General features: G+C 33.1%; 1 long non-coding RNA gene across 1 annotated transcript; it reads left to right on the forward strand.

Annotated features, from left to right (window-relative positions):
- Positions 1–62: 62 nt before the first annotated feature.
- Positions 63–4,691, forward strand: LOC148610853 (uncharacterized). The gene is made up of 3 exons (XR_015924003.1): positions 63–326; positions 4,129–4,229; positions 4,627–4,691. It is a non-coding gene; the product is annotated as an uncharacterized LOC148610853 (long non-coding RNA).
- The last annotated feature ends 10,384 nt before the right edge of the window (positions 4,692–15,075 follow it).

Here is a 15,075-nt window from a genome sequence, read left to right on the forward strand (position 1 = left end):
GGGTTAATCATCAACTGCCCAACACCAAAAACAAAATATAAACAACAACGCGTTAACAGGACCTTTTTCTCACAGAGTCCTGGAACAGGTACGCAAGTCTTTCGGAAGGGCAACCGAAACTGGTACGAGACTTACAAATCCTGAGATTCTGTTTGATAAATAAGCCAGGGACCGCCAACAAGAAGTTCTGTCCGTGGATTTGGTGTTTTTGACAAAATAATGATAAAAAGTATTTGAAACCTGGGCAACGAGGATAATAAGTGTTTATATAGGACTTACCATTTTTTTCCGGCAAGGTGGGGAGGAGGGATCCTTATTTCTTAGAGGTATCATTTATTTTCACGTAACTATTATGGGGAATAGTGTTTTTTTTACCAGTCGAACCCCATGCATACATCAGAAAACTTCATACGGATAGTTTAAGTGTACTATTTGCTGTTATAACACATTATTTCGTTGTTTGTTTTGTTTTGTTTTTTTGTTTGTTTTTTTTTTAACCAAAAATTATAAATTTAGAACGCAAGTACCTGTGAAATCGCTCACCTGACAAACCATACCCTATTAATTAAGTAAGTAAATTAAAGGTGTCAAAGAGTACCCAAAAAATGTAAATGTAAAATGTTGGAAATGCTTTCAAAGTGTTTTAGACCTATGGGAAAATTTTGGGCAGGGGTCCCCCTGTGCCCTTTTTATTCCGCTAGGTCTGGAGGGACATTAGCCAAGAAACATTTGCAGAAAAAGAACATAAAATAATGTTAAACCTTGGCTATAAAAAATGTTCATCATCACCATTCATATCAGGAGACCATTTTTGCTATGTAAACCAATTACCATAGAAATAAGAGCAAGCATGAAAATTAGCGGGTAAATGGCCGCGTCCAGGATAATCTTTCGTTATCACCATTCAACTTAAAATACCTAGTTTCCTAAAGATGGAAACTGAACAACTGCATGGTGAACATGGTCGTAAAATCGCAGCCATTTTGAAAATGGCCGCATAAATAATAATTTCAATACTGCCAGTCAACTCAGAATATCATGTTTACCTCACGAGTAGCTTTCATTTTCATTATTCTTCTATAGTTGAGGAAAAAATAACAAAAGAAGCATTTTGTCCCCTATGTTCTATTTTTAGTTTAGGAACGACGGCCATGTTTTTGACCGATGAAAAATTTTAAATGATCAGTTTGTGGAGGAAACCCTTCATAATTACTGCGAATTTTATTTGGTTTATATATCCCTCTAATACAGAGATATGACAGTCATTATACAAGCAAATACAAAGATTAAAGAAAGAAAGAGAAGTGAAGTATTTATCAGATCAGTTTGAAAGAAAGACAACTACGAAACGATTTAAGTTCTTCAAATTATCTACTCATTAGAAAAATAGATATATGCCCAATCTCTGAAAAACTTTGCAGAAATGTTAATAAATTTGGGAATAACTTCAGACTCTAGACTTGGACAATGTTCCATTAACAAAGTAACATAACCAAGAATCACTTGGAGTAAGCGTTCTCTGATAGTTGAGAAAAGTCCGTCAAGGTAAACGTATGTTTCGACCCCAAAAACGTCTAACACTGTGTTTCAATATGTGTCTCTTATGACGTCAGTACATGAGCAGTCCATAGTGAAATGTTCAATTGTGTCGTAAAATTGTCTGTCACAAACCTTGCACACTGACATATTCATTTACCCGAATAAACCAATCGTTCATTATATTATATTGAAGTTGCCTACGAATGCTTAATTCTTAAACGCATGATACGTAAACCATTTGATGTTTAGCTAGAAATGAAAACCGTTCGAGATTATAAAAAGTAATCGATCATAGCAATGAAAAAGAGGAATGCTGAGTACCAATTGGAAGAGCTGTCTTCAGATATTTCATATAGGGCTTGACGAATCTATTTATTTACAATAGGGGGCAGTGGTTCCGGTCAAGAAACGTATGTAAAGAAAATAAGTTCCATGCAGGGACTAAACTCCCCGTCCCAGGCTATCATTTACCGCTCATTTTTTTGCTAAACTTTTAGCAAAAGGGTAGCATAACCCCCGAAGCCATGCGGAAACCATCCTGATCTAACGTGTATTTCTTTCGACAATTAAGCTTCTAGATTTTTAGCCAGTTGAACTTAGCTATTTTTCCTCGTCTAATGTACATATTTTTTGTAATGTACTAAACAGACGGGCGTACGGACACACAGACAGACGCGGGGTGATTCCTATGAAAAATTCCTAACATTTGAAAGTTATTTCATACACGGTCTACGCAAAAGACTTGAAGACGACGTCTTACGTCCCTGTATAGAAATAAAGGCAGGTAGACTGGACTAACAACAATAGTGAGTCCTTAAAACATATCTCCGAAAGAGCAATACACGGGCAAAGAAACTACCAATCTTATTAAAAGCCGATCTTGCAGCTCCCGGTTTTCTGTTGGGAAACTATGACACGAAAGACATGTAGTACAACACACCTGGTTCTCAAAATCTGAAAACCAAAGGTATAAATTGAACAAAAAAACTTATTAATGATTGCATATTTCCAAAAACAGAGTCTGTACAATCTACTTTAAAATTATCATTTACCAAAGCCGCAAAGACATACTCGAAAACCAAACAAACAAAAAGGCCACCTATCAACAGAAGTCAGCCAGGATATTTAAAACTTTGTGATGTACGTATCACTTCATATAACTTGTCGGTAGTATATTGATCAACTGCGTCGATTATTCGTTAGTTGCAATACTCCCCGATAATAGTATGTTACATCAGATCTTAACCTGATCGCATGCACGAGCAAATTAACTATTTTAATGTGAATCAAAATGAAAACATTAAAATGCAATATATCAAAATGCACCAATAAATTGACAATCTACATTGTAAGTTATAATGCATATTTTTTTTCCAGTTTCAGGTTTCGTCGTCTTTGGTCTTAAATGCTAGTAGCCACTAGTATTTTTGCCTTCTTTTCGCGATAAATTATTTTCCCATGTATAATTTTAAAGGTTAAAAATTTTATAAATATAACACCATTGAAACGCTTAAATATAGGCATTTGCGTACCAGATCTTTGGTATTCATTTTTACCATTTTGGTCTTCATTTCGAATTAATTATTTTCGGCCATAAAAACCCCAAAACCGAAATGTATGTCATGGAAAATACTTCAATGCATGTATAATGAAATTCTACGTATATAAAAGTTAGAAATACGAATGTTTATCGTCATGTGGTAGACACTAATTTGAAAGGTTTCACTGTATTTGTTGTTTTCGTTTTTATATTTTATTTGTATTTGCTTAGGCTAATAAAGTTGGTTTCATGGATATTATAATGGTACTGGTTATCAAATAATTATAGTTTATATTTAATTGACGATTTACGGTTATATGACTTATTGACCGATGACTATTTATGTGGTTCTGTTAATTTTTATCTCACTGTATTGAATTCAAAGGGTTTTCATTTCATGGTTGATTTGACCGCTCTCTTTCTTTAAATTCTATTGGATATATTTTCGGCGCTAAAGTTCTTTTGTTCTTTTATATGTCACTCTTCAATAATTTCTCGGATAGACAAGATGTGTCTTGGAAATATTTAATTCAACTTATATCTTAATATATTCTTTGAGTTTTTCTACTGCAACTTTACAGGTTAGTTCTACTCCTAAATTACTAATATATTTTTATAATATGCCAGAATTCTGAATATTTTAATTGGAATGAGTTTGCATGATTTTCCCCTATTTGAATGATGATTGAGCGATGTGCGTTGTGTAGATGTTAAACGCTTAAATCTAATGATAAAGTGCATATAAATTAAAAGAATAACGTTTATTGTTTTTCATGCATTTTTCATAAATAAGCAAGTTTAACGTAATTCCAGGATAAAGAATGTGTAAATAAATAAACTGAGTGAATGCGTATTCGAGCGCTCCGGAATGAATGATTTAATGTCTTGATCATTTTAAAGTTAAAGAGCAATCGTAAACATTTTCGTTAACCGTAAATACTTTTGTTAACTGGATCAATTATATTTGTATCGTAAAAGTACAAATCAGTTTTACAGGTGATTTAATACAGGTGACAAAATACTATATGTAAGGTATTTTTGTTCTACAGGTATTTTGATATGTCACCTATAGTATAGATTGACCTGCTTGTGATTGACGTTTTGCATGTAGACTGTAGACGATTTTGCAGCCTTTGCACCTTGATGTAAGGTAAGCAGAGTGTCAAGTTATTGTATAGTTATTTTTGTATGTATATAGTTAATTAGTTTGCTTACCGCATAATATAGAAGATATAGCGTGTTACGATTTTATATGCGTTTATATTGTTGAAGTTTGTAAAAACTACAAGCGTACTTTATTTTTCATATTTGGTAATATTTATATATGTAGCTTGATGCGAATATCAAGTGGCAAGATGCGAATATTTTATATACATGTAAGCTGGAATTAATGTGGCATGGAACAAAGTCTGTGTTAAAAATCAGAATTTACATGTACACGGTTAATATTGATGTTTTATGTATAAATTGTATTTTGTCTAATATAGAATTGATATTTTCTGCAAAGTTTGTAAGTTAGAGTACTTATGATTGTATTTATTTTGCAGGGCCTTTTTTCCTTATAATATCCAGACATCCAGTGTCATTGTTAGAAATAAAATATGTAACCCTACCCTGTCTCTTGATGTTTTGCGCCCAACTTTAAGAGCGATTACAGTCATTGTTGTGTTTAGACTCTGATAATTTTTTGTTTTACCATAGAATGGATTATAGAGTCCATCAAATTGGTCCAAAACCCATTTACCTTCATGATTTTCAGCAGGTCACGTGATAGAGACAAAATGAAGTGTTATTTTCTTCCGATGAAATTTAAGGATTTCGGATAGTTCAATTTTGGATTATGCTTTGACAATTCGCAACTGTAAATATTATTATCTGTATTACGTATTGAGCTGAAAAAATCTTGATTTTTGTAACTCCTTCGTCCATTCTCAAATGTATTTTAATACAAAGAACTGTTTATATTCATTGTGACCAGGCCTGAACATTCCCTTTGGCTATTGACAGTATTTACAATATCGAAAACAGTTGACGACACGATTGATTAACTCTGGACTTTGGACCCGTAGTAATTACAGCTGTTACATAGTAAATACATAGTAAATATAACCCACTGACCCTTAGTGTTGACCAATCAGAAACCAGCAATGTCTTTGAATGAAACGTCCACTCTCATAGTGGAAAGTCGTAAAATTGTGGAGGCGACACATGATGACAATCCAAGTTCCAATGCCATTCTTAACATGATACTACAGATAGTTACACACATTGAATCTAACATGAAAAGAATGGAATCTAACCTAGATAAAAGTGTTGAAGAGCTAAAACAGTCTATATTGTCTGTGTCTTCTAGGATTACAGAATTAGAAAAACAAACAAGTGAAATAAAAACCAAAGTATCTGAATGTGAGACGAGTTGCCAGGGAGTTAGTAATCTATTTGACAAAGCAGATAGGCAAATTAAAACAAATTTAAAAACACTGACTGTAAATTCGTACTCTGGTTTAAGTGTGATGGTAAATTATTTCAGTTAGATCAACCGGTAATAGTTGGAGTTGTTTATATACCCCCAGAATACACCAAATACACTTCTGATAAAGCTTTTACTGAAATTGAAAGAGAGTATCTATCCTTTCAAAACTCTACGGAATATTTCTGCCTTTAGGGGATTTTAATGCTAGAACAGGTACAGACGCTGATTTTGTCGAATTAAATGAAAGAGAGCACGGGGGTAATAATATTACAGAATTTGTTGATAATGATATAGATATATTAAAATCTTAGTCGATACCTGTACACAGAAAGAGTATGGACAGTGGCAAAAACCGGTACGGTGGCCTTTTGCTAAATCTATGTAAGAGTAATAAATTGTTTATTGTTAACGGTAGAGTAGGCGGTGATAAAGATATTGGGAAATGTACTTGTAGAGAATCTAGCGTAGTATATTATTGTATAAGTTCTGCACATTTATTTAGATCAATTGTATATTTTGATATACTGGAGTCTAGTAAATGACTGTCGGACGTTCATTCGCCTCTTTCTTTGTCTCTCCTTGGTGAAAATGGCTCTATACAAATGATAGATCATGAAAATATTGGTAATGCTACAGTCAAGGATGTCTTTAAAATAAAAAAAAATGGGACCCTTTGAAGTGTGGAGAATTTTTCAACAATATTGATAGTGTAAAAGTAAGAGAATTAGAATCAAATGTAAGTGTAGTGAATGATAATGTAATAAATCAAATGTCAGTTGATGCTTTGTTAGATGAGTTATGTGGTATTTTTATCTCATCTGGAAAGGTTACTTTTGTTACAACACCCATAAGAAGTAGTAAAAGTACCCAAGAAAAACATAAGAGGGATAATAAACCATGGTTCGACGTGGATTGTAAATTTGCCCGTAAGAATTTTCGTAAACTTGAGAGAAAATTTAAGACTAATAGGTCTCGTAGTAATTATAATAATATGAAACAAGCAGAAGCACGTTATAAAGACTCTGGATGAAAAATATAAGTTGTAAACATTTATCAAAAAACATTAATGATATGAAGTCTAACAATTCGAAAGAATTCTGGAGGTTTTTGAAAAATTCTAAAAAGAAATGTCAACCAAATATTGACATTTCAAAACTTTATGAATTCTTCAAAAAATTTGAATACCGCTCCTCAATATGATGACAGAGATGAATTACCTGATATCGATAATCCTGATTTAGATCGTATTAATAACGACCTTAATTCATATATTACACGAGACGAAATTTACAATTGTATTAGAAAACTTAAAGACAAGGCTTGTGGAGAAGACCATATTGTTAATGAATATATTAAATCCACATCGGACCAGTTTATTGGAATATATGAAAAACTTTTCAATATTATATTTGACACAGGACTGATCCCAAACAGTTGGGTTATTGGAACCATAAAACCTATTTATAAAAATAAGGGTGATTTCAATGACCCGAAGAATTACAGACCAATCACTATTGTTAGTTGTCTGGGAAAACTTTTCCCTTCCGTTTTGTGTAATAGACTAAATGAATTTTCAAATGAGTATTGTATTATAAAAGAAAGCCAATGTGGATTTCGTCAGAACTATTCAACTCTTGACAGCATATTTACTTTGTATATGCTATTTGAAATTATGAAATGTAAGAAAAAGAAACTGTACTGTGCTTTTATAGATTTTGAAAAGGCCTTCGATACCGTATGGAGAGAAGGCCTTTTCTACAAGATGTTACTTAATAATATTCATGGTAAAATGTACAATGTGATTCTAAGCATGTATAGTAGTATAAAATCTTGTATTTCATATAATAATTTTAAATCAGATTACTTTCCTTGTGAAAATGGCGTCAGACAGGGAGAAAATTTGTCTCCTTTTCTGTTCTCCATTTTTCTAAATGACTTGGAAGATTATTTAATCAGTAAAAATATTGTTGGATTAAATACCATTACTGAAAACATAGAACATGACTTAGATACATACATTAAAATTTTCATTATGTTATATGCTGATGATACCGTTCTATTAGCAGAGACGCCCACAGATCTCCAAGACCAACTCAATTACTTCTATGAATATTGTACTAAATGGAAATTAAAGGTCAATGTAGGTAAAACAAAAGTCATGATATTTGGTATGGGTAGAATTCTACCAAACATTAACTTTAGCTATAATAACATAGAAATAGAAATTGTTAAGGAGTTTAATTATCTTGGCGTCTTACTTACAACAACTGGAAATTTTGGACTAAATAAGAAATATCTAGCAGACAAGGCTTTAATAGCTATGTATGAAATTTTAAAATTCGGAAGGACGTATAACTTGTCTGTAAAACTTCAACTTAACTTATTCGATAAAATGATTTTGCAGATATTACTATACGGTTGTGAGATATGGGGGTTTGGTGATAATCAGCTATTAGAGAAAATTCACTTAAAGTTTTGTAAAGTACTTTTGAACTTGAAACAATCAACACCCAGCTTTATGGAATATGGGGAAATAGGCCGACATCCTATTGACATTGATATTAAGGTCAGAACAGTGATGTTTTGGGCTAGATTATTAAACAGAAAACAAGAAAAATTTTCTCGTGTTTTATATAATCTATTATATTGTCTGAATACAAATCAAAATGTACGAATCAAATGGATTGAAATTGTGAAAAATATATTTAATACTTGTGGTTTTAATTATGTATGGGAAACACAGAATTTTATACATAAAAACTGGTTGAAATCAATAGTTAAACAAAGGTTGATTGACCAATTTCTACAGGATTGATATTCTCTTGTTCAAAATTCTCCAAAGTCTACTAATTATCGAATATTTAAAACCGAATTGAAATTTGAGGAATATTTCAATATTTTAGATATCAAAAATGCTATTGTTTTATGTAGATTTAGAACTACTAATCATAAGCTACCGATCGAAACTGGGAGATGGCAAAATGTAATGCGACAAAACCGTATATGTCTATTATGTAATACTAACAGTATTGGGGATGAATTCCACTACATTTTAGAATGTAATTATTTCTCTGATAAACGCAGAGAACGTATTTCGAAAACTTTTACTAACAGACCGAATATACTTAAATTTTATTCACTTTTTACAAACAAACGAAAACCAGTCCTGTTGAAGCTTTGTAAATTGATTAGATGTATAAACTCATGTGTTTATCTTCCTGCCTAGATATCTGCAGAACCTCTCTCATCCTTTTTGTTTTATTTGTTTGTATATATTGTAAATAGTCTTGTTTGTATTTGTATGTTGTCTCTGTACCAGTGTAATGCATTAGATATGTGAGAAATAAAGATATATATATATATATATTAATTATGAATTAGAGTAACAAGGTTTTGAAAGTTTTACGAGCCAGTTAATGGTGATTAGAGATCGTTAATCTAATTTAGGCAGATTACAAAGAACATTTATATGTAGTTCGACCTGGCAAGATTTCTGCTCATAAAACTACTGTTGTGAAACTGATTAAGATTCTATGTAGAAAATTACCTCCAAATTCTATTTTATGTACATTATTTTTCATGAAATATATATATATATATATTTAAGTTCTAAGCCTAGTTATGTCGATAAATAAAGATTTAGTCCTGTCAAGATTTTGGATTTAGCACTCTAAATCAATTTAAAATACCAAAAAGCACTTTTATTCTTCTTTTGAAATCATTTCAAAATTTTGAATGTCCTTAATAAAACAAAACAAAAGTTATAGCCAAAAATGTATCAGAAAATACCGTCCTGTTTCCTGTTTTTATACCGACCCCTCGATCTTCCGGTGAAAAATCACTCACGAGTAACATGTTTATTATTCATTCGTCAAATGTCAGTGCGTTCTTTGTAACTGTGTCGATCGTGTCGATTTGAAAAGAAACGTGTTTTAATTTATATTTAACCTGTACAAATCACTGATTTAAGACTTTCAACAAAGAAAGATAGTAAAAAACTACGACTTTCAGAGTTAGAAGTATTTTACGAAGTAATAATTGTAGGAATGTAAAAGAAAGACGTTACAGAAAAAGAAACGACATTAAGCAAAGAAAGATACGTACAAACTGCGAGTTACAGTGCTAAAAAATGCATTTCACGAATTAACAGTTCGATTAACAAAGAAAGAAAATACAGAGAATGAATAAGCAAGTAACAAAGTAATAAGAAATGCGTAAACTTATTTATGGCAGATTTCCCCTTCCATAGCCATATGGCATACTGTGTGCAGATGCCGCCTAAATAAGCATGTGTTTGTGTATGTAAATATTATTACATTGGATAAAATGTAAAAAAAAAATGGTAATGATAAAAGAAAAAAAATGCAAACAGTATTTTTGCGCATGCATTGGGTTTGTGTACTTTCTTATCATTTTTTCTAGATCATAACTATTTCACCATTAATCAGCAATAAATGTGGAATTGTTTTTCTTACAACTTGATAAATTTTCTTTCTTTCCTTTTTCTTTGATTAAAGAAGATCATCTTGAAACTATAACAAAATCATTTTATTCAGTCTATTGTAATGATTTTTGATAAATAATCATATATATTTTTGTTACTATTTTACTTACTATACTCGGCGTCACATAAATAACATACAGTTAAAATTTGAATAAAAATATTTTCTACGACTTTATTGACACCAGCCGTCGTTTAAATTGTCTTAAATGACTTGCTCATTCGTTTAGCCAAACAGCTTCTCAAAAACAAGTCGCTTATTAGCTTAAATCATGCGTAACAAATCCTTACGAGAAAATCCCATACTAATATCCGCCATGTTGGTTTTTACGGGACGATTTGTTTACAAACGAAGTGCGTAAGTTCCCGTCGAATTCCGGTGACAATCGTCTGCTTGATCAACTTCTCGGTATTATACGTTGTTCGCGTAAAATAAATCCGAGATATCCGAAATAACGCCGAATTGCATTCTGGGTTCTTCGGTTTTTGGGCAAACCATTTAAACGTAAACAACATCTCCTAGCAACCCGATCACTGTAAACATGGCCGACTTTTTACAATGTAAATATTGCCACCTAGAATTAAAATCTGACCGGAATTTAACGATTCAATGTTTAGGGAGAAGCCGTTTGGCTAAACGAATGAGCAAGTCATTTAAGACAATTTAAACGACGGTAGGTGTCAATAAAGTCGTAGAAAATATTTTTATTCAAATTTTAACAGTATGTTATTTATGTGACGCCGACTATAGTATTAGGACATATTTTGATAGCACTTTACATAAGACAATTATAATAGGTCTATTGTATTTCCAAACATATCATCAGAAATCATGATAAGATTAATTAGCCTATATTGAATACTAATTATCAACAAAGAGCCATTATCTAAGATCTGGTGCCCTGTTGAGCCCTACTGATGGTGCCCTAGTGCCCTGATAACAGATATTGTGTATTGCATCAGATTCATTACCATATTGTTACTATTTTTAAACTATGTTGTCATAGGGCAATATTGGGGGACATAAAAGGAGGACTGAGAGTGAAAGAGGGAAGAGAAGACAAGGAGAACATTATGAACGAGTACAGATGAACCTGAGAGTGTAAGTACTTAGAGTGAGTGGAAGTCTTATGTACATTTTATAAACTGTTAACTGTTACTTTTCTTTAATACAAAGTTGATTTAATGTACGACTTCTTGTCTTATTTCATTTAAATCTATTGAGACTTCACTGAGGATCCAATTTTCTGGGAACACAGACTGTGCATTCCTATTTTTGTAACCTTGAATTTCCAGAGCTACCTTTTAGTTCGGCTGAAATTTTTTGAAAGAGTATCACTTGGCATCTGTCTGTCTGTCTGTCTGCTAATTTGGTCAGTGTCACTTGTATTTGTCGTCAACATACAAGTATAGGTAACGTCCGTTAGTTCAGTCAAACTCATAAGAGGCTTGTCGTCGCCAAAACACACTTTTTTAATACGTTACATTGGTGGCAGCGGTGGGATTTATTCAGTGTGATATCAGTAGATTCGTTGAGGAATGGATACACCAAGAACTTCACTAAGGAAACCTCAGGCTCAAATGTCTTCTCAGGTAAGAAAGAACTTAACCGTTAGAAATAGACTGTTTTCTCCGAATGATTCGGGGTTAGGTAATTCACCCATGTCTTGTACTCCTTTTGGTGTTCATACTTAGACAACGCCTGTTTCTCGATTTTATCGGAATAACAGACAAACGTCCACAGAGAACCCTTATCATGGAATGAGCATGGTTAATGGTCAAGATAATGTGCAAAGAGAGAATAGTGGAAGCTGGAGACGATTTTGGCTGTTTTGGATTTGTCTATTGGTATTTAGTAGCGTTCTTGTTACTATATCATTAGTCTACTTTCCCGAAAATGAAGTTGTACAAAAATCACAGGAGTATGTAATGTATGGTTCCTTATCGCTTTAAGGGTTGATATTATTGACTATCTGTCTGAAATTGGTATGGAATTATATAGTTTCAGGAAATGAGACAGACTCTGTGCATGAAATGAATTTCAGGATACAGGGAGTCCAGAGTGACGAATTTTATAAGTCTCCTAATACTAGTTCGATTGCTAAAAATGGGACACTCTATAAAACGGAAGAAATGCCGTATAATCAAAGTCCAGCATTATCTTGTCCTAATGAAAATGGACACGATTCAATGGATATTGATTTATCAGGGCAATTATCCGATAATATGGGTCAACCATTACCGCGAGTTCCTACATCAGATTTTGTGAATCGAACAAGTGAAATTCCAAGGGAAAATCAGCGAGATGATTTTACTAGAGTTAGGAATATGACCACTAACAGTGAAATAAATAAAAGTAAAAAAGCACCAGTATCAGATTATCCTGTAAGGAGAACCTTTTTTGGTTTAAATAACGATGTTTGGAACGAGTTTATCCAATATTTTGAAAATATAGCAGAATTGAATATGTGGAGTCTTGAAAAATCATGGAGGGTACTATTGAGCACTTTGTGGGGTCAAGCGGAGACGTATGCTTACGGAATGCCTTTGTTTATACAACGGGATTTTTACCGTCTTAAAGAAAAGACGATAAAGAGATTTGGACATACAGCTATGAAAGAACGCTATGTTACTGAGGCGAAACTCAGAAAAAGACAGCTTAATGAATCTTTAAGGGATTTTGGTCAAGCGATCGAAGATTTATACAGGAGAACGTATCCCGAAAATTCTGAAATAGTTGAAGAAAATGCTAGTAAGTCATTCCTTGACAAATGTGGTCAATCTGAAGAATTCCGACTTGCTATAAAGAGGACAAGGCCGAAAACTTTACAAGAAGCAGTGGTAAACGCAATACAAGAGGAATGTCTGCGAGCTGGAGAGAAGAATCTAGCTAAAAAAAATAATCCCACCCGGAGTTCACTATATGAAATAGAGGACAGGGCTGGTAAACCATATGTAGCTACTAGAAGAGATGAAAATGAGAAATATTTTGAGCACTATAGCTCCATAGGATTTCCACGGAAAACTGGTTTAAGTCTCCAAGAGCGTTCTTACAACCAAATTTTATGGCGTGGAAGAAACAAGCATTCAGAAGATTGGAATCGTAATAAGAATTTTCATAAACTGGAAGATAATAATAAAAAAAATTAAACTAAGAAAGATCGACGCTGCTGGCCAATCGTCGATCAATTATAAAAGGCCTAAAGAAAAATTTAAATTAAGATACAATGTGAGGAAAATGAGTAAACACGATAAAAGTGAGTCCAGAACACCAAGCCATAATTGTGGAGCTCCTGTGATTCTAGGCACCACTAATCCCGCGATTAAAGTGAAAAGTAAAGGCAGCATGATTGTACAGGGACAAATAGAGTGCGTTAAAATGAATTGTAAAATTGATACTGGTGCAAAAAGCACATTCATTGCTAGCGAGGTTTTTGAAGAGATGATAGATAAACCTGTACTACAGCCTGTTGAAACTTGTTATGTGACTGCAAATGGGCAGAAATTGAATTGATTTGGGAAAGCTTTGATGACCTTAATTTTTGGGGATCAAGCTTTTGAACATGAGGTTATTTCAAAATATCGTTGTAATTGGGATCATGACGAATCTGCTTTTATTATAAAGGGTTGTCCTTTACCTTTAGAAGCGACAGATAATAATCGGGCATCCGGGCGCATCATTGCTTTAGAAACAGTACCAACCGGACATGAAGCTGTAATCAAGTCAGGTTTGTCTAACCGGACTAAAATTGCAGGAAAAGTTTCCTTCGTTGGTATTTTGACACCAGAGAAGAAAAAGAAAAGCTGGGATTGGCATTGGCAAAGATCTCAGTAGATGTGTCAAATGAGTTGATTTTCACTAGAGTATATAATCCTGGACCTCGTGATGTAACAGTATATAAAAATACTCACATGGCAATTCTTACACCGATTAGCAGAATTGGCCCTTTCTTGGACCTTGAGAGCAAATCGGATAAGCAGAAACACATTAATAAAGTCTCAGAAGACCAAGATGTTGTCCCTGAACATCTCAAAATAGTGTATAGCAATGGCTCGAAACATTTGAACAAGGATCAAATTTGTAAATTTCGCAAATTTTTATGTAAGCACCAAAATTGTTTCGCAAGTCAAGGTCAGGTCGGGCGAACTAACTTGCGTGTACATAAAATTTTGCTTAAAGACGAGACACCAGTTAGGGAACCTCCACGGCGGAAAATAGCAGTGCTTTATTTAGATGATATAATGTATTCGGAAAAAACATTAGATTAGCATTTTGACAATTTAGAAAAAGTGTAGAACAGATTATCTCAAGCAGGCTTAAAATTGAAACCTAAAAAGTGCAATTTTCTACAGAAAGAGATTAAGTATCTTGGTCATGTTTCTAAAAATGGAATACAGACAAAACCAGATAAAATTAAAGCAGTTGGAGAAATTAAAAGACCAACAATATTGACGCAAGTCTGAAGTTTTCTTGAACTATCTTCATATTACAGAAAATTTATAAAAGACTATTCAAAGATCGCTAAACCTTTATTCGACTTAATGAAGAAGGATAAGACGTATGTTTGGGAGCAAACCTGTGAGGATTCATTTCAAGAGTTGAAATATAGACTTACCACTGCACCTATTTTAGCATATCCACAAGCTAATGGATCCGAATTTATTTTGGATACTGATGCAAGCTAATGGATCCGAATTTATTTTGGATACTGATGCAAGTGCATACTCTATTGGAGCGGTACTGTGCCTCAAGTCCAAGATTGAAAAGAGAGAGTAATAGCGTATGGAAGTAGAAGCCTGGAAAAACCAGAAAGAAATTATTGTGTGACGAGACGAGAAATGTTAGCCGTGGTATATTTTTCCAAGTATTTCAAACATTATTTACTTGGTAGACGTTTTAAATTGAGAACAGATCATGGATCCCTTACGTGGTTAAAAAAATTTTAAAGAACCAGACGGTCAAATTCATAGATGGATTCAACAACTGAGTCAGTTTCACATGCAAATAGAACATCGCCCTGG

The sequence above is a fragment of the Perna viridis genome, chromosome 7, assembly GCF_037379345.1.
Source record: "Perna viridis isolate PV_CMFRI_1.1 ecotype Kerala chromosome 7, ASM3737934v1, whole genome shotgun sequence".
NCBI lineage: Eukaryota > Metazoa > Mollusca > Bivalvia > Mytilida > Mytilidae > Perna > Perna viridis.